The sequence below is a fragment of the Drosophila mauritiana genome, chromosome 3L (assembly GCF_004382145.1).
Source record: "Drosophila mauritiana strain mau12 chromosome 3L, ASM438214v1, whole genome shotgun sequence".
Classification (NCBI taxonomy): domain Eukaryota; kingdom Metazoa; phylum Arthropoda; class Insecta; order Diptera; family Drosophilidae; genus Drosophila; species Drosophila mauritiana.
Genome location: NC_046669.1, coordinates 1 through 20,456, shown reverse-complemented (window position 1 = coordinate 20,456; position 20,456 = coordinate 1). Strand labels below are relative to the sequence as shown.

The 20,456-nt window shown below is 46.0% G+C and overlaps 2 long non-coding RNA genes across 2 annotated transcripts; both read left to right on the top strand.

The window, feature by feature from the left end:
- The first annotated feature begins 4,247 nt into the window (after positions 1-4,247).
- On the top strand, positions 4,248-5,451 carry LOC117141095. Its single transcript, XR_004459456.1, has 2 exons — positions 4,248-4,636; positions 4,709-5,451. It is a non-coding gene; the product is annotated as an uncharacterized LOC117141095 (long non-coding RNA).
- An 8,379-nt stretch (positions 5,452-13,830) lies between these two features.
- Positions 13,831-15,034, top strand: LOC117141164. The gene is made up of 2 exons (XR_004459463.1): positions 13,831-14,219; positions 14,292-15,034. It is a non-coding gene; the product is annotated as an uncharacterized LOC117141164 (long non-coding RNA).
- Positions 15,035-20,456: the final 5,422 nt, after the last annotated feature.

Here is a 20,456-nt window from a genome sequence, read left to right as displayed (position 1 = left end):
ACTCTTCCTTGTATGATTAAGGCCAATAAACTGTCAATTTTCTTTTCTAAATTGTCGACTCTATTTGCTAGATTTGTTGTGTGGTCGTCCGAGAGGCCTTTTTGTAAGTTGTAATTGGAGTTTATTGGCGATGGCGTGGCTTCTTCAATAAGTCTTGGCTTGAAGCTTGCTCTGGCAGCTCTGCTGGTAGTGGGAGGGCTGTCGTTGCTAAATTGCATGGGAATTGGAGTACCATTTTCCGGTTCCTGGTCAGTTTCTTCACTCCTTTGTTTTCGGAGCATGTCCTGGTAATTTTCCAGATGTCTTTGCGCTGGGTTGCTTGTCTTGAGTACCATTCTTGGCATTGCATTGTTTTTAGAAGTTATCCTACCCTTTTTGGGTAGCTTGTTAGTGTTTCGGCGCCATTTATTCAGCCGCGTCTGAATGGCAGTGTCATGGGAGGAAAAACGTGGCCTTCTGTCATTCGTGTTCTGTCGGAATGGATTTAGCATCGACTTTCTGGCTGCTTCCTGGCGGGCTTCAGCGATTGATCTGTTCACGATTTCTGAGCTGTGTGGAAGCCGAGGGGTGTTATTGCGTGGAGGAGGGCCTTGACGTCTATAAAAGTTGTTGGTTGCGTCTTTAATTGTACGTATTTTATTTGTGTCAATGTTGTTTGCCGCAAGCTTTTGTTTTTCGGCCTTGTAAACGGGGCATCCTTTGTATGCACTAATATGCTCTCCAGAGCAGTTGACGCAGGTAGCAGGGGTGGTTCTTGGCTTGGTGCAGCAGGATGACAGGTGGTCGCCAGCGCATTTCATGCATCTTGGTGGCCTCATGCATGAGTTCTTGGCATGCCTGAAGCCCTGGCATCTGTAGCATTGGACCGGCTCCCGTGTCCTGTTTTTCCTTTCAATATCCACTCTTTGCCCACCGATTTGTTTGAGTGAGATAATTTTGTCATGACTGCCGTCCTTGGCCATGACGATCTCAACTTCAAACATGCGCATGGGCCCACCTGTAGCCGGGTTCGTCATATTTCTGACGAAGCGAGCTGTGAATCCGAGCGTAAGCAACTCCTTGACAATCCACGAGCATGGAGTGGAGTGGTGGAGATGTCTGATTACAACTCGGAAGCCCCTCTCGGACTTTGGCTGGTTGGTGAATAGAGGAAAGCCGTTTGCTATAAGGACATCTTTGATTTTGTGGTAGGCGGTCATGTCCTTGGCCTGGATCCTGACCCCGTTCCCTTCAGTTGCCCTGGTAGTGTAGCTGGAGACTCCTGCTGTATAGTTTAGCTTTTCCAGGAGCGGGACAATTTCTTTGACATCGTCAACGAGTATGGGTGGCGCTCTGCAGCTTAGTGGCACAAGTTTCCAAGGTGGCAGCTCAGCTTCTGTATTTTGAGGAGGTGCCGTCGTTGCGCTGCGTGCAGGAGCATTGGTGCTGCAGGGTAACGGCTGGTGTGAGAGTCGATTCCTGGTTTTGGATTCCTCGTATACAGATTTGGCTGCCTTGCTTTGGAAAACGGGTGTGGTGAGGGGTGGGAAAATGCTGGGAGACTTGAAATTGGTGGTCACGCATAAACGTTTATTTGGCGTCTTAAAACTGGAGCAGTCCAAATCATCGTTTGTCCTCTTGGCCGGAGTTTTCGTTAAAGGAGCCGGAACTGTGGGTGCCACAAAGATTGGACCAGTTCCAGCAACCATTTCCGAGAAGCTCATGGGTTGCTCGTCTGGGCTCCTGGACGGAGATTTGAATATGTCCCGCTTGGCAGCAGGCCGAGTAAGGGTGCGAGCTGTTGTTAAATTCACCACAGTGGGCATGGATCTGTTGTTGGATTTTTTTTTTTTTTTTTTTTTTTAATATTTTCAGCGCCTGTTGGTGCTGTCATTTTATTGTACTCTGATTTTAGTTTTTTTTTAAATATATAGTTACAATTTATGGCATTTTACAGTTTTGGATCGGCGGCGGTTGTGCGCGCCATGGCTATTTTTTTTTTTTTTTTTTTTTAATATTTTCAGCGCCTGTTGGTGCTGTCATTTTATTGTACTCTGATTTTAGTTTTTTTTTAAATATATAGTTACAATTTATGGCATTTTACAGTTTTGGATCGGCGGCGGTTGTGCGCGCCATGGCTATAAGAGTTATTTAAGAATTACAATTTCGAGGACAATTTTGATTTGCTTGGCAGCAGTTATCCGCGCCATGATTTAAGTTAGGATTTTACGTTAAGTAGACTTAGCTTATGGTAGTTGAAATTTTTATAAGTAGTAGTAGTTTTAAGCTTAAGTAATTTAATAAGAGAAAATTTCTAGTATTAGGGGGAAACAGTTTTGGGTGGATGTATATTCTAAATTAAATTGTTGTGGCATAGGATTCCAGCGATGAGACTCTAGCTGATGGCGGCGACGACGAGCAGTTGCTATCATCCGAGGAGATAGATAGCACTGTTGCCCATCCTTCACTTTGGTCTCCATTATGTCCGTCCATTTTGTATGCTGCGTTTCCTCGTGTTCACTTTGGGTAGCTGTTTCACTGGCGCCTCTGTCGGATTTTTAATCACCACTGACGCGCCGTTTTGGTCGGGAAGCCTAGGCGGGCTATTGGACTTCGATAAATCGGAGGGAAAAAAACACGGCTAGTAATCGGCGTTCTGGCGATTTTCCCGTCAGAATGGTTACCGATATATCGCTTCGCGTTGGCCGATGTCATTGGTCATTATCAGCAGCTGGTCTCACTACTCCTGGGCTTCGATAAATCGGAGGTAAAAGCAACTTAGCTGGTAATCGATGTTCTGGCATTTTTCCCGCCAGAAACGTTATCGATATCCTGCTTCGCGTTAGCCGGTATTCCAGGTCATTCTCGGTAGCTGGTCTCACTACTACTTGGAAAGGGAAAAAGAAATCATATGTTACCTTTGTTGATGTAAATTGTGATGTAGTTTTCTCCTTTTTGGTACCGCAAACTAAATATTATTATTTCTTTCAGCGTCGCTGTTCATCGCGCCACCGCGGAGATGCCATCGTGTACCAGGCATCGGCCAATCTGGCCCGTCAGGCCTGATGCAAGCGTCCAGTCTGTGGCGGGTGGAAAAAAGCGCCGCAGTCCAGCGTCGTCTGCAGGAAAAGCTCCGGTTTGCCAGGAATGCAGTTACATACAAATCTGAAGGGACAAAACTGATCCAGATTTCTTTCTTCCAGATTTGATACGCCGGTGATTGTTGTCCAGGATGATTGTCCAGTGGTCAGGTAATGAGTCGGAAAAACAATGATCAGCTGGCTCGCCAATATATTCTGACATCCGGAAGGAAGGATTTGTCCGCAGGATAATCGACGTCTCATACGTCGTACAGGCGAACCTGTTGGCAAGGAATGCGACTGCGGCAGAACCATTCCCTGTTACTGCTGTCGCTGCCGCCGCTGCTGTTGTTGCATTATGGTGGTGGCTGCGTCGCCGCCGCTGTTGCTGCTGGTGGTGAAAGCGTCGCTGCTGTTGTTGTTGCTGGTGGTGACTACTTCGCTGCTGTTGCTGTTGATGGTGGTGGCTGCGTCGCTGCTGTTGCCGCTGCTGGTGGCGACCGCGTCGCTGCTGTTGTTGCTGCTGGTGGTGACTGCTTCGCTGCTGGTGGTGACTGCGTCGCTGCTGGTGGTGTCTGCGTCGCTGCTGGTGGTGACTGCGTCGCTGCTGGTGGTGACTGCGTCGCTGCTGGTGGTGACTGCGTCGCTGCTGGTGGTGACTGCGTCGCTGCTGGTGGTGACTGCGTCGCTGCTGTTGCTGTTGGTGGTGGTGACTGAGTCGCCGCTGTTGCTGCTGCCGGTGGCGACTGCGTCGTTGCTGTTGTTGCTGCTGGTGGTGACTGCGTCGCTGCAGTTGCTGCTGATGGTGGTGACTGCGTCGCTGCTGATGGTGGTGACTGCGTCGCTGCTGTTTCCGCTGCTGGTGGCGACCGCGTCGCTGCTGTTGTTGCTGCTGGTGGTGACTGCGTCGCTTCTGGTGGTAACTGCGTCGCTGCTGGTGGTGACTGCGTCGTTGATGTTGCTGCTGATGGTGGGACTGCTTCGACGCTGTTGCTGTTGCCGGTGGCGGCTGCGTCGCTGCTGGTGGTGACTGCGTCGCTGCTGGTGGTGACTGCGTCGCTGCTGGTGGTGACTGCTTCGCTGCTGTTGCTGCTGTTGTTGCTGGTGGTGGTGACTGCGTCGCTGCTGTTGTTGCTGATGGTGGTGACTGCGTAGCTGCTGGTGGTGACTGCGTCGCTGCTTGTGGTGACTGCGTCGCTGCTGGTGGTGACTGCGTCGCTGCTGATGGTGACTGCGTCGCTGCTGGTGGTGACTGCGTCGCCACCTTGTGTACCCGATCAGCTGAGGGCTAGCGCCAGTGTCTCCGTTCGCGTTTATAAGACGCTGCTGTTGCTGCTGTATTAGCTACGGGCTGGCGGGCGGTGCTGACCTGGAGACGTCGTTGAGCTGCTATCCGGCCGGATCGTCGTCGTCTTCGCCATTATACGGTTCGTTGTTGCTGTTTGCCGCACCGCCACGGAGACGCTAGCTTGAATGGAAATAGCCTGCCTGGCCCGTCTACCCTGATGCGAGCATACAAACTGCAGCTGGAGGGAGGCATTCGTCGAGTCCAACGTCGTTGCCAGGAGACATGCTAGGTTAGCCAGGAATGCACTTTTGGTACACGACTGTGAAAAATGGATGGATAATACAAGTTTTCTTCTTTCCAGGGTAAAACGCCTCTGTTAACTGGTCCAGTGTGTTGACCAGGGTCAAGACAAAAGGTCGGGTCGTCAAAATTTCCAAGTGGCTGTTGAGGCGAGAAAACTCCCTGCTGTTGCTGCAGCTGTTTGTTGTTACTTCTGCTGGGGAATGTGTTTACGCCTGCTGATCCCGTTTATTAATGAAGGCGCTACTTGTTGCTGCTGAACTGGCATCGGAGTGGTGGGCGAGAGACAAGTTGGCATCATTCTCGAGGCTCCCATCAGGCCTGGTCATCTTAAGTTCCAGTGTCACTGATCACCACATCCTACGCGGTGATGCCAGCATGTATCAGGCGTCGGCCATTCGGGTCCGTCAGCCCTGATGCAGGCATCCCAATTTTGGCAGGAAGGAAAACAAGCGCCGCAGTTCTGGTGCTTTTACAGGACACGCCGGTTTTCAGGAATGAAATTTTATTGTATATTTTAGGAAAGAGAAGGAGAACTAAAAAATTATTCTCTTTCTTTCAGGAAAGCGGTGGTGAAGTGCCAGACTAAGCGGCAGATGGAGCCATCATAAAGCGGAGATTGTTTCAGGCACAAATCCATCAGTTTGGAATGAGAGACGGATCACCAGTGATGCATTCACCATCTCGCCAGGATAGCGCAATTCGAGTGCGCAGTCTATATCATCCAGTAGGTGTTATAAGTTAAATTTTACCATTTATATGTAAGACATTTCCCTTTTTTAAAATAACCTGAGTGAGCCTTTAGCCTTTTTTATTTATTTCTTTTCTATTTATATGTTTTGCCACCCCTTCCGCCAGTTTTGGTTAATTCTGTCTTTTGCTTTTCTCTGATTTATTTTAATTCTGTTCCTGGTCTCCTTCGTAGTCGGGTAAGATTATTCTCTGTACATTTAGTGGTTGTCTTTTAAATCTTTCTATTATTTCCTGTCTGGTTAGATCGCCCCTTCTATATTGCTTATTGTATAGGTTGATTTCTGATTCACACCATCTATCTGGAGGCCACTTTTGGCTTTCCCTTTCCCTTCTTTCGCTCTCTTCCTGTTTTTTTATTCTTCTAAGCTCTTCCTCTTCTTCCTCTAGTCTCAGTAGGGTGGGGAGTTCGATTAGATGTGTTTGCCTTATTTTATCTCTCTCACTTCGCTTTTTTAGGGTTCTGCAGTCGTCTAGATCAGGGATTTTTAGAAGTTTAGGTGAGAGGGTTTGTCCAGTCTGTTTTAGGGTGATATGGTCCCTTGTCATTTTCAAGTACCTCTGCCTGCTTCTTACTAATCTGTTCGGGATAAAGTGCCTAGAGAAGATCCTGCGAACAGCTATATTTGGGTGTGATTTTATGGTTTCTGAGAACCTGTGGACAGCCTGTTGGTAGAATTCTTCTACTGTTTTGACTCCAAATCGTTCCCTTATAGTTTCGTTTTTCGTATATCTTCCCGCTCTAAATATGTCTCTCATTTTCTTATTTTCCGCAACTTGTATACGTCTTATCTGTGCATCCGTAACAAGGGGACCCCAGGCTGCTATTGCATACTGCCATATTGGTGACAGGACTGACTTAAGGATCAGCATTTTAGTCTTTGTAGGGAGTTTGCTCCTTCCGTTTAAGACCCATGTCAATTTTCTGTAGGCTGTAGTGTATTTGCCCACCAGCTTTGTGACGTGTGAACTAAGGGTTAGCTTGCTGTCAAGGATTACGCCAAGGTATGATTGTTTGTTTTCAGTCTTTATTGTTTGGCCCTTTATCTTCATAGTCTTTAGATTTGTTGGTAAGTCGTTTTTTAATGTGAAGATGACGTGTCCAGTTTTAGCAGCGTTTATTGATATACCCCATTTGTCCGCCCAGTCGGAAAATGACTTAAGGTAGTTTTCATTGTTTCTTGTGGCAGCAGTTGGTATTATGTTTGAGCTGAGGACCATAGTGTCGTCTGCGTATGTTGAGAGCATAATTCTTTCTGTTGGTGAGGGGCGGTAGATATGTGGAAGAGGCATGTCTGAGGAGAAGATTGAGTAGAGTAGTGGTCCTAGATTGCTTCCTTGAGGCACGCCTGCGCTTATTTGTCCTGTTCTCGAAGTCTCTCCAGCTTGGTCTTTGACCTCAAATGTTCTATTTGTAAGGTAGCTCTCAAGAATGATGTAAAGGTTGTAAGGTAGTATCTTAGCTAGCTTAAGTAATAGTCCCTCATGCCAAACCCTGTCAAATGCTTCTGTTATGTCAAGAAAAACCGCTGAGCAGTATTCCTTTTTCTCAAAGGCCTCTAGAATGAATTGTGTGACCCTGGCTATTTGCTGCTCAGTTCCGTGCTCTTTTCTAAAGCCAAATTGGTGCAGAGGTATAGCTTTTTTGAATAGGTCTACCTTAAATAGTCTTTTTAAGAGTAGTCTTTCAAAAATTTTTGAGAGTCCCGAGAGTAGACTAATCGGCCTATATGAACTTGGCTCGTTTGTACTTTTCCCTGGTTTTAGTATCATTTTTACCTGTGCATGCTTCCAGGCTTCTGGGTAGTATCCTAATCTAAGTATGGAGTTATAGATTAGGATAAGGTACAGGGTAGCTTTAGTCGGTAGGGTTTTTATTAGCTGGTTTGTTATAAGGTCTTTTCCCGGTGCTTTACTGTTCTTTAGGTTTTTTATTTCGTCATTCAGTTCTTTTAGAGTAATGGGTTGGTTATGTGGGTTTTTGTTTAGATTATGTCGTTCGGTTTGCATGCTTTCCTTAATTATTCTTAGTTCAGTATTAACTCTATTTATGTGGTAATCAGGTACACTATTATTTGGCTTAAATCTTCCTTCCAAGTGGGAGACAAATGCCTCTGTTGTCTCCTTTATCGTTTTTGTCCATTTAGGTCCGTTTTGGGTTTCTAATTTGAGGGGAAAATTAGGCTGATTTGTCCTTTTTCCTTCATCTAGCAATTTCCACATTTTTCTCATTCTGTCCGGGTTATTTGTGTCTATTCCTTCAACTTGCTCATTGATTCTATTTTCTCTCAAGATTTTTATCGCTTTTTTTAGTCGATTTTCAGCAGCTTTTAGTTTAGCTTTGTCCTCGTCCGTTCTAGTAGCTTTAAAAACTCTGCTTAGTGTTCGTTTTTCCTCCAGCAGTCTGCTTGTGGTTTCGTCCAGAGCTAGGGTATGACTTTTTCTGTTAGCTTGCCCAAGCCTTCTTCTGGAGTTTTCAGGTGTTCTTAGGGTGGGAGTTGATTCCGCAACCGAGTCCTTTATGTTTTTTATGAAGATATTTATGGCGTCGTTTATATCTTCTGCTACCCTTATCTCAGTGTTTAATAGTACCTTTCTTTCCAGGACTTTCTTAAAAAGCTCAATGTTAGTGTTTTTCTTGAGGATATTGTGGTTTTGTTTTTGCAAGGAGAGATTGTTTATATCTAGGTTTATCTCTAGTAATATGGGAAGATGGTCTGAGGATAGATCCGCCCTTGAAGAAATTCTTTTTTCAAATCTGCCAAGCCCTTTACAAATGGAGAAATCTATTGCTGACGGGTTTTTCCTTATGTCGTGCGGGAAATGTGTCGCACAGCCAGTAGCAATGATCTCAGCCAAGGAGTCTGCTTTAACTGCTTCGAAGAGTGCGGCGCCACGTTGACAGGCGCGTATACAGCCCCATTGCCTATGTTTTGCATTCCAGTCGCCACATAGGATGAACTTAGACTGTCCTCCCAAAGTTTTCTCAGCAAAATTGAGAACGTCAGTAAAATGGTGGGACGACCACTTTGGTGAGGGCGGACAGTAGACAGATGCTATTACTATCATTTCGCTGCGTCTGTTGTTGTCTGGAAGCAAGACTATTGGTGCACTCTGTATGCATTCTTTTTCAATTGGTTTTAAGGCCATATGTCGGATACTGCTGTTTACTATAGTGGCGACTCCTCCTCTCTTGCTAGAGACAGGATTTTGGGCTAAGTATGTGAAAAATCCTGGCAGCTCTAGTTTGGTGGATTTGTTGTCAAGTCTGGTTTCAGTGACTATGACTATGTGAGCATCAATATTTACGATGAACAGCTTGAGCTCATCTAATTTATTGTTAATCCCACCAGCGTTCCAGAAAGCGATTTTAAGTATGTCCCTGTTTTCCGCCTGAGCCATAAGAGACGTCACTTTCTGATGATACTAGAAAGAGCGTTTAGACAAAGATTGGATCTCGGAAAGGATTTTTTGGAGATTTTGGACAATCTTTTCTTTGGTTTAGTAGGCTGGTGACGATTTCTAGGAGGTTGTTTAGCTTCTTTTCCATCCCTTCAATGCGATTTAGAATGTATTGCTCCTGACTCGGCTCCTTGGATCCGTAATTAGGGATATCTTCAGCTATTGCGGGTGGGCGGAAGTGAGTGAGATGTGTGTTGGCCGGGTTTAAGACGCTGTTCGGATTTTTCCTGCTTTCTTCTAGAGACGCCAGGACATTTTTGCTAGTTGTCGGTGGGCTTGTTTCCTTCCTCAGTTTCTTGTCCTGATTCCTCATTCTATTTAGGCGTTTGCTTATAGATATATTTCTTTGCGTAATCTTTACTTGGCTTATTTTAGCAGGTATTTTAGTGTTGTTTACGGTGCGTGGGGGGGGGTGTGTGTAGGGCTGTTTATTGTGGGACGTCTGGAGGTGCGTGGATTTTGGGTAGGGCTGTTTATTGCGGGGCGTCTGGAGGTGCGTGGGTTTTGGGTAGGGCTGTTTATTGCGGGGCGTATGAAGGCGCGTGGGTTGTGAGTTTAGGGATTGAATTTTGTTAATGGATAGTCTTTGCTTTGCTTCTTGGAAAGCAGGACATCCTTTATAGCTGCTTACGTGGCTTCCATTACAATTTGCACAAACAGCAGGAAGGTTTTTGGGTTTGGTGCATGAAACCGTGGCGTGCAGTTGGCCACATTTCATGCATTTAAACGGGTTTCTGCAGTAATTCCTTGAATGCCCAAAACACTGGCAGCGATGACATTGCGTAGGATCCTTCGATACCCGTTTCCTTTCAACCTTGACCCTTTGTCCTCCAAGGGATTTTAATAGCAGGACCTTGAGATGGCTGCCGTCAGCCTTGGGTATAACTTCAACCTCATGAATGCGCATAGGATTTCTTGAGTCCCTAAACTGCATTGCCCTGATGAGTTTTGTAGCTATACCGATATCTTGAAGTTGGCTTTCAATCCATTTGGTCGGGGTTGACTGGTGGAGATGCCTAATTACAATTTGGAAGCCTTTTTCACTCTTTGGCTGGTGGGAGTGGAGGGGTATGTTTGCCTCAAGGAGAACATTCTGAATTGCATTGTAGGCGTCCATTGTTTTAGCCTGGATTCTTATGTTGTTGCCAAGTTCAGTTTTGGTGGTAAAGCTATTGACCCCGGCTTTATAATTTAACTTTTCTATTAGCGGAATAATCTGCTGAATGTTGGTCAAGAAGATAGATGGTGGTTTCCTGCTAGCTGGAATCGTTTTCCAGGGCGGTAAGTCGGGATTAGCTACTGTGTTTGAGGGACTAGCTGCTGGAGCTGTGTCCATTTCAGCTGACTTCTGCAAAGATTCTCTTCTCGAATCTTGCCGAATTTTAATAGCTACTTTGCTTTTGAATATGGGTGTTTCAGAGGGTAGATTTGTGACCCCCAGATCGTCATCAGAGAAATCGTCGCGTATTCTAACCTTTTTGTTAGATGTTTGAATTAGGCCCTCATCAAGACAGTCCCCACGGCGCTTCCCAGGAGTTTTGGGAGAACTCAGTGTTTTTGTTAGGTTTTTTCTAGCTGCACTCGGTGAGCGTCCGAGGGCGGCAGAGTCATGTTTTGCGTGGGGTAAATTTTGCGTTAGAGTTGGTGAGCGTTTTGCATTTTCTCTAACCAACTCTGCAAAAGTTTTGACGGGAAAATTGTTCTGAGTAGCTGTGGGTTTGCCTGCGTGAGTGACAGCACTGATAGCTGTGACAGCACTGATTGCTGTGACGTCACTGATTGTTGGGCTTGGGTTTGAGTCTTGGGCGGAACGCGATGCGCTTATGGCGGGCTTTATTGGTTTTGTCTGACGTAAGTATGTGTCAGAGGGAGAAGCTTCTTTGGCAGTTTTTAATGATTTGGTTGCATTGGGGTCATTATGTTGCGTGGGTATGTTTATAAGTAATTTGGCGGGAAGCAGGTTTTGTGATGCTATGTGTTTGTCTGTGTGGGTGTGTGTCTTGGCTGCAATGGTAGGTATTTGCTTTATGGTGAGGGGTGGGGGGTTTTTGGCGGCCTGTGCTGGCTTTGTTTCACGTAAGTATGTGTGGGAAGGAGAAGCTGCTTTGTCGGTTTTTGATGCTGTGGTTGCATTATTGTCGTTGTGTTGTGTGGGTGAGTTTATATGTGTTTTGGCGGGAATAAAGTTTTGTGATGCTGTGTGTTTGTTTGTGTGGGTGAGTGTCTTGGCTGCTATGCTCGCTGCTGCTATTGCTGGGTTTTTGGCGGGCTGTGTTGGCTTGGTTTCACATAAGTGTGAATGTGAAGAAAGGTTTATTTGACCGGTTTTTGATAATGTGGTTGCATTAGTGTCGTTATATTGTGTGGGTGAGTTTATATGCATTTTGGCGGGAAAGAGATTTTGTGACGCTGTGGGTTTGACTGTGTGGGTGTGTGTCTTGGCTGTTTTGTTTGTGTATTGCGTTTGGGTGAGGGGTGAAGAGTTTTTGGCGGGCTGTGTTGGCTTGTTTTCAAGTAGTTGTGAGTGGGAAAAAATTCTTTTAGCGGTTTTTGATGCTTTGGTTGCATTAGTGTCGTCATCGTGTGTAGGTGTGTCTACATGTGTTTTGGCGGGAAGAATTTTCTGAGTTGCTGTAGCTGTGTCTGTGTTGGTGGGTGTTTTGGTTGCAGAGTTTAAGCTTGAATCTTTGGTAGGGGGCGATGGTTTGGCGGGTTTTATCGGCTTGGTATTGCATGAGGGTGTGTGTGTGGGAAAAATTATTCTAGCTGTTTTCGCTGCTTTCTCTGTGTTGAGTGCACTGGCGTCATCGTCTTGTGTAGGTGTATCTACATGTGTTAGTGGCGAGGAAGTGCTAAAATTTTTGCTAATGGAAGTGGGGAAGGGGCTATCGGCAGGCTTTTTTTCAGTGGCTTTTGTGGTATTAGCAGTACTCCCGCATATATCAACAAATAAAGGGTCTGGCAATATGGTATTTTTATTTTCATTTAATACAATATTTTCAAAATCGTAAGATTTCATGTCGGTATTTAGTTGATATAGGCTTCTTCTTACTAAGGTGGTTTCATTTGGCGTTGGCGTTGTATCCAGCGATGAGACTCTAGCTGATGGCGGCGACGACGAGCAGTTGCTATCATCCGAGGAGATAGATAGCACTGTTGCCCATCCTTCACTTTGGTCTCCATTATGTCCGTCCATTTTGTATGCTGCGTTTCCTCGTGTTCACTTTGGGTAGCTGTTTCACTGGCGCCTCTGTCGGATTTTTAATCACCACTGACGCGCCGTTTTGGTCGGGAAGCCTAGGCGGGCTATTGGACTTCGATAAATCGGAGGGAAAAAAACACGGCTAGTAATCGGCGTTCTGGCGATTTTCCCGTCAGAATGGTTACCGATATATCGCTTCGCGTTGGCCGATGTCATTGGTCATTATCAGCAGCTGGTCTCACTACTCCTGGGCTTCGATAAATCGGAGGTAAAAGCAACTTAGCTGGTAATCGATGTTCTGGCATTTTTCCCGCCAGAAACGTTATCGATATCCTGCTTCGCGTTAGCCGGTATTCCAGGTCATTCTCGGTAGCTGGTCTCACTACTACTTGGAAAGGGAAAAAGAAATCATATGTTACCTTTGTTGATGTAAATTGTGATGTAGTTTTCTCCTTTTTGGTACCGCAAACTAAATATTATTATTTCTTTCAGCGTCGCTGTTCATCGCGCCACCGCGGAGATGCCATCGTGTACCAGGCATCGGCCAATCTGGCCCGTCAGGCCTGATGCAAGCGTCCAGTCTGTGGCGGGTGGAAAAATGCGCCGCAGTCCAGCGTCGTCTGCAGGAAAAGCTCCGGTTTGCCAGGAATGCAGTTACATACAAATCTGAAGGGACAAAACTGATCCAGATTTCTTTCTTCCAGATTTGATACGCCGGTGATTGTTGTCCAGGATGATTGTCCAGTGGTCAGGTAATGAGTCGGAAAAACAATGATCAGCTGGCTCGCCAATATATTCTGACATCCGGAAGGAAGGATTTGTCCGCAGGATAATCGACGTCTCATACGTCGTACAGGCGAACCTGTTGGCAAGGAATGCGACTGCGGCAGAACCATTCCCTGTTACTGCTGTCGCTGCCGCCGCTGCTGTTGTTGCATTATGGTGGTGGCTGCGTCGCCGCCGCTGTTGCTGCTGGTGGTGAAAGCGTCGCTGCTGTTGTTGTTGCTGGTGGTGACTACTTCGCTGCTGTTGCTGTTGATGGTGGTGGCTGCGTCGCTGCTGTTGCCGCTGCTGGTGGCGACCGCGTCGCTGCTGTTGTTGCTGCTGGTGGTGACTGCTTCGCTGCTGGTGGTGACTGCGTCGCTGCTGGTGGTGTCTGCGTCGCTGCTGGTGGTGACTGCGTCGCTGCTGGTGGTGACTGCGTCGCTGCTGGTGGTGACTGCGTCGCTGCTGGTGGTGACTGCGTCGCTGCTGGTGGTGACTGCGTCGCTGCTGTTGCTGTTGGTGGTGGTGACTGAGTCGCCGCTGTTGCTGCTGCCGGTGGCGACTGCGTCGTTGCTGTTGTTGCTGCTGGTGGTGACTGCGTCGCTGCAGTTGCTGCTGATGGTGGTGACTGCGTCGCTGCTGATGGTGGTGACTGCGTCGCTGCTGTTTCCGCTGCTGGTGGCGACCGCGTCGCTGCTGTTGTTGCTGCTGGTGGTGACTGCGTCGCTTCTGGTGGTAACTGCGTCGCTGCTGGTGGTGACTGCGTCGTTGATGTTGCTGCTGATGGTGGGACTGCTTCGACGCTGTTGCTGTTGCCGGTGGCGGCTGCGTCGCTGCTGGTGGTGACTGCGTCGCTGCTGGTGGTGACTGCGTCGCTGCTGGTGGTGACTGCTTCGCTGCTGTTGCTGCTGTTGTTGCTGGTGGTGGTGACTGCGTCGCTGCTGTTGTTGCTGATGGTGGTGACTGCGTAGCTGCTGGTGGTGACTGCGTCGCTGCTTGTGGTGACTGCGTCGCTGCTGGTGGTGACTGCGTCGCTGCTGATGGTGACTGCGTCGCTGCTGGTGGTGACTGCGTCGCCACCTTGTGTACCCGATCAGCTGAGGGCTAGCGCCAGTGTCTCCGTTCGCGTTTATAAGACGCTGCTGTTGCTGCTGTATTAGCTACGGGCTGGCGGGCGGTGCTGACCTGGAGACGTCGTTGAGCTGCTATCCGGCCGGATCGTCGTCGTCTTCGCCATTATACGGTTCGTTGTTGCTGTTTGCCGCACCGCCACGGAGACGCTAGCTTGAATGGAAATAGCCTGCCTGGCCCGTCTACCCTGATGCGAGCATACAAACTGCAGCTGGAGGGAGGCATTCGTCGAGTCCAACGTCGTTGCCAGGAGACATGCTAGGTTAGCCAGGAATGCACTTTTGGTACACGACTGTGAAAAATGGATGGATAATACAAGTTTTCTTCTTTCCAGGGTAAAACGCCTCTGTTAACTGGTCCAGTGTGTTGACCAGGGTCAAGACAAAAGGTCGGGTCGTCAAAATTTCCAAGTGGCTGTTGAGGCGAGAAAACTCCCTGCTGTTGCTGCAGCTGTTTGTTGTTACTTCTGCTGGGGAATGTGTTTACGCCTGCTGATCCCGTTTATTAATGAAGGCGCTACTTGTTGCTGCTGAACTGGCATCGGAGTGGTGGGCGAGAGACAAGTTGGCATCATTCTCGAGGCTCCCATCAGGCCTGGTCATCTTAAGTTCCAGTGTCACTGATCACCACATCCTACGCGGTGATGCCAGCATGTATCAGGCGTCGGCCATTCGGGTCCGTCAGCCCTGATGCAGGCATCCCAATTTTGGCAGGAAGGAAAACAAGCGCCGCAGTTCTGGTGCTTTTACAGGACACGCCGGTTTTCAGGAATGAAATTTTATTGTATATTTTAGGAAAGAGAAGGAGAACTAAAAAATTATTCTCTTTCTTTCAGGAAAGCGGTGGTGAAGTGCCAGACTAAGCGGCAGATGGAGCCATCATAAAGCGGAGATTGTTTCAGGCACAAATCCATCAGTTTGGAATGAGAGACGGATCACCAGTGATGCATTCACCATCTCGCCAGGATAGCGCAATTCGAGTGCGCAGTCTATATCATCCAGTAGGTGTTATAAGTTAAATTTTACCATTTATATGTAAGACATTTCCCTTTTTTAAAATAACCTGAGTGAGCCTTTAGCCTTTTTTATTTATTTCTTTTCTATTTATATGTTTTGCCACCCCTTCCGCCAGTTTTGGTTAATTCTGTCTTTTGCTTTTCTCTGATTTATTTTAATTCTGTTCCTGGTCTCCTTCGTAGTCGGGTAAGATTATTCTCTGTACATTTAGTGGTTGTCTTTTAAATCTTTCTATTATTTCCTGTCTGGTTAGATCGCCCCTTCTATATTGCTTATTGTATAGGTTGATTTCTGATTCACACCATCTATCTGGAGGCCACTTTTGGCTTTCCCTTTCCCTTCTTTCGCTCTCTTCCTGTTTTTTTATTCTTCTAAGCTCTTCCTCTTCTTCCTCTAGTCTCAGTAGGGTGGGGAGTTCGATTAGATGTGTTTGCCTTATTTTATCTCTCTCACTTCGCTTTTTTAGGGTTCTGCAGTCGTCTAGATCAGGGATTTTTAGAAGTTTAGGTGAGAGGGTTTGTCCAGTCTGTTTTAGGGTGATATGGTCCCTTGTCATTTTCAAGTACCTCTGCCTGCTTCTTACTAATCTGTTCGGGATAAAGTGCCTAGAGAAGATCCTGCGAACAGCTATATTTGGGTGTGATTTTATGGTTTCTGAGAACCTGTGGACAGCCTGTTGGTAGAATTCTTCTACTGTTTTGACTCCAAATCGTTCCCTTATAGTTTCGTTTTTCGTATATCTTCCCGCTCTAAATATGTCTCTCATTTTCTTATTTTCCGCAACTTGTATACGTCTTATCTGTGCATCCGTAACAAGGGGACCCCAGGCTGCTATTGCATACTGCCATATTGGTGACAGGACTGACTTAAGGATCAGCATTTTAGTCTTTGTAGGGAGTTTGCTCCTTCCGTTTAAGACCCATGTCAATTTTCTGTAGGCTGTAGTGTATTTGCCCACCAGCTTTGTGACGTGTGAACTAAGGGTTAGCTTGCTGTCAAGGATTACGCCAAGGTATGATTGTTTGTTTTCAGTCTTTATTGTTTGGCCCTTTATCTTCATAGTCTTTAGATTTGTTGGTAAGTCGTTTTTTAATGTGAAGATGACGTGTCCAGTTTTAGCAGCGTTTATTGATATACCCCATTTGTCCGCCCAGTCGGAAAATGACTTAAGGTAGTTTTCATTGTTTCTTGTGGCAGCAGTTGGTATTATGTTTGAGCTGAGGACCATAGTGTCGTCTGCGTATGTTGAGAGCATAATTCTTTCTGTTGGTGAGGGGCGGTAGATATGTGGAAGAGGCATGTCTGAGGAGAAGATTGAGTAGAGTAGTGGTCCTAGATTGCTTCCTTGAGGCACGCCTGCGCTTATTTGTCCTGTTCTCGAAGTCTCTCCAGCTTGGTCTTTGACCTCAAATGTTCTATTTGTAAGGTAGCTCTCAAGAATGATGTAAAGGTTGTAAGGTAGTATCTTAGCTAGCTTAAGTAATAGTCCCTCATGCCAAACCCTGTCAAATGCTTCTGTTATGTCAAGAAAAACCGCTGAGCAGTATTCCTTTTTCTCAAAGGCCTCTAGAATGAATTGTGTGACCCTGGCTATTTGCTGCTCAGTTCCGTGCTCTTTTCTAAAGCCAAATTGGTGCAGAGGTATAGCTTTTTTGAATAGGTCTACCTTAAATAGTCTTTTTAAGAGTAGTCTTTCAAAAATTTTTGAGAGTCCCGAGAGTAGACTAATCGGCCTATATGAACTTGGCTCGTTTGTACTTTTCCCTGGTTTTAGTATCATTTTTACCTGTGCATGCTTCCAGGCTTCTGGGTAGTATCCTAATCTAAGTATGGAGTTATAGATTAGGATAAGGTACAGGGTAGCTTTAGTCGGTAGGGTTTTTATTAGCTGGTTTGTTATAAGGTCTTTTCCCGGTGCTTTACTGTTCTTTAGGTTTTTTATTTCGTCATTCAGTTCTTTTAGAGTAATGGGTTGGTTATGTGGGTTTTTGTTTAGATTATGTCGTTCGGTTTGCATGCTTTCCTTAATTATTCTTAGTTCAGTATTAACTCTATTTATGTGGTAATCAGGTACACTATTATTTGGCTTAAATCTTCCTTCCAAGTGGGAGACAAATGCCTCTGTTGTCTCCTTTATCGTTTTTGTCCATTTAGGTCCGTTTTGGGTTTCTAATTTGAGGGGAAAATTAGGCTGATTTGTCCTTTTTCCTTCATCTAGCAATTTCCACATTTTTCTCATTCTGTCCGGGTTATTTGTGTCTATTCCTTCAACTTGCTCATTGATTCTATTTTCTCTCAAGATTTTTATCGCTTTTTTTAGTCGATTTTCAGCAGCTTTTAGTTTAGCTTTGTCCTCGTCCGTTCTAGTAGCTTTAAAAACTCTGCTTAGTGTTCGTTTTTCCTCCAGCAGTCTGCTTGTGGTTTCGTCCAGAGCTAGGGTATGACTTTTTCTGTTAGCTTGCCCAAGCCTTCTTCTGGAGTTTTCAGGTGTTCTTAGGGTGGGAGTTGATTCCGCAACCGAGTCCTTTATGTTTTTTATGAAGATATTTATGGCGTCGTTTATATCTTCTGCTACCCTTATCTCAGTGTTTAATAGTACCTTTCTTTCCAGGACTTTCTTAAAAAGCTCAATGTTAGTGTTTTTCTTGAGGATATTGTGGTTTTGTTTTTGCAAGGAGAGATTGTTTATATCTAGGTTTATCTCTAGTAATATGGGAAGATGGTCTGAGGATAGATCCGCCCTTGAAGAAATTCTTTTTTCAAATCTGCCAAGCCCTTTACAAATGGAGAAATCTATTGCTGACGGGTTTTTCCTTATGTCGTGCGGGAAATGTGTCGCACAGCCAGTAGCAATGATCTCAGCCAAGGAGTCTGCTTTAACTGCTTCGAAGAGTGCGGCGCCACGTTGACAGGCGCGTATACAGCCCCATTGCCTATGTTTTGCATTCCAGTCGCCACATAGGATGAACTTAGACTGTCCTCCCAAAGTTTTCTCAGCAAAATTGAGAACGTCAGTAAAATGGTGGGACGACCACTTTGGTGAGGGCGGACAGTAGACAGATGCTATTACTATCATTTCGCTGCGTCTGTTGTTGTCTGGAAGCAAGACTATTGGTGCACTCTGTATGCATTCTTTTTCAATTGGTTTTAAGGCCATATGTCGGATACTGCTGTTTACTATAGTGGCGACTCCTCCTCTCTTGCTAGAGACAGGATTTTGGGCTAAGTATGTGAAAAATCCTGGCAGCTCTAGTTTGGTGGATTTGTTGTCAAGTCTGGTTTCAGTGACTATGACTATGTGAGCATCAATATTTACGATGAACAGCTTGAGCTCATCTAATTTATTGTTAATCCCACCAGCGTTCCAGAAAGCGATTTTAAGTATGTCCCTGTTTTCCGCCTGAGCCATAAGAGACGTCACTTTCTGATGATACTAGAAAGAGCGTTTAGACAAAGATTGGATCTCGGAAAGGATTTTTTGGAGATTTTGGACAATCTTTTCTTTGGTTTAGTAGGCTGGTGACGATTTCTAGGAGGTTGTTTAGCTTCTTTTCCATCCCTTCAATGCGATTTAGAATGTATTGCTCCTGACTCGGCTCCTTGGATCCGTAATTAGGGATATCTTCAGCTATTGCGGGTGGGCGGAAGTGAGTGAGATGTGTGTTGGCCGGGTTTAAGACGCTGTTCGGATTTTTCCTGCTTTCTTCTAGAGACGCCAGGACATTTTTGCTAGTTGTCGGTGGGCTTGTTTCCTTCCTCAGTTTCTTGTCCTGATTCCTCATTCTATTTAGGCGTTTGCTTATAGATATATTTCTTTGCGTAATCTTTACTTGGCTTATTTTAGCAGGTATTTTAGTGTTGTTTACGGTGCGTGGGGGGGGGTGTGTGTAGGGCTGTTTATTGTGGGACGTCTGGAGGTGCGTGGATTTTGGGTAGGGCTGTTTATTGCGGGGCGTCTGGAGGTGCGTGGGTTTTGGGTAGGGCTGTTTATTGCGGGGCGTATGAAGGCGCGTGGGTTGTGAGTTTAGGGATTGAATTTTGTTAATGGATAGTCTTTGCTTTGCTTCTTGGAAAGCAGGACATCCTTTATAGCTGCTTACGTGGCTTCCATTACAATTTGCACAAACAGCAGGAAGGTTTTTGGGTTTGGTGCATGAAACCGTGGCGTGCAGTTGGCCACATTTCATGCATTTAAACGGGTTTCTGCAGTAATTCCTTGAATGCCCAAAACACTGGCAGCGATGACATTGCGTAGGATCCTTCGATACCCGTTTCCTTTCAACCTTGACCCTTTGTCCTCCAAGGGATTTTAATAGCAGGACCTTGAGATGGCTGCCGTCAGCCTTGGGTATAACTTCAACCTCATGAATGCGCATAGGATTTCTTGAGTCCCTAAACTGCATTGCCCTGATGAGTTTTGTAGCTATACCGATATCTTGAAGTTGGCTTTCAATCCATTTGGTCGGGGTTGACTGGTGGAGATGCCTAATTACAATTTGGAAGCCTTTTTCACTCTTTGGCTGGTGGGAGTGGAGGGGTATGTTTGCCTCAAGGAGAACATTCTGAATTGCATTGTAGGCGTCCATTGTTTTAGCCTGGATTCTTATGTTGTTGCCAAGTTCAGTTTTGGTGGTAAAGCTATTGACCCCGGCTTTATAATTTAACTTTTCTATTAGCGGAATAATCTGCTGAATGTTGGTCAAGAAGATAGATGGTGGTTTCCTGCTAGCTGGAATCGTTTTCCAGGGCGGTAAGTCGGGATTAGCTACTGTGTTTGAGGGACTAGCTGCTGGAGCTGTGTCCATTTCAGCTGACTTCTGCAAAGATTCTCTTCTCGAATCTTGCCGAATTTTAATAGCTACTTTGCTTTTGAATATGGGTGTTTCAGAGGGTAGATTTGTGACCCCCAGATCGTCATCAGAGAAATCGTCGCGTATTCTAACCTTTTTGTTAGATGTTTGAATTAGGCCCTCATCAAGACAGTCCCCACGGCGCTTCCCAGGAGTTTTGGGAGAACTCAGTGTTTTTGTTAGGTTTTTTCTAGCTGCACTCGGTGAGCGTCCGAGGGCGGCAGAGTCATGTTTTGCGTGGGGTAAATTTTGCGTTAGAGTTGGTGAGCGTTTTGCATTTTCTCTAACCAACTCTGCAAAAGTTTTGACGGGAAAATTGTTCTGAGTAGCTGTGGGTTTGCCTGCGTGAGTGACAGCACTGATAGCTGTGACAGCACTGATTGCTGTGACGTCACTGATTGTTGGGCTTGGGTTTGAGTCTTGGGCGGAACGCGATGCGCTTATGGCGGGCTTTATTGGTTTTGTCTGACGTAAGTATGTGTCAGAGGGAGAAGCTTCTTTGGCAGTTTTTAATGATTTGGTTGCATTGGGGTCATTATGTTGCGTGGGTATGTTTATAAGTAATTTGGCGGGAAGCAGGTTTTGTGATGCTATGTGTTTGTCTGTGTGGGTGTGTGTCTTGGCTGCAATGGT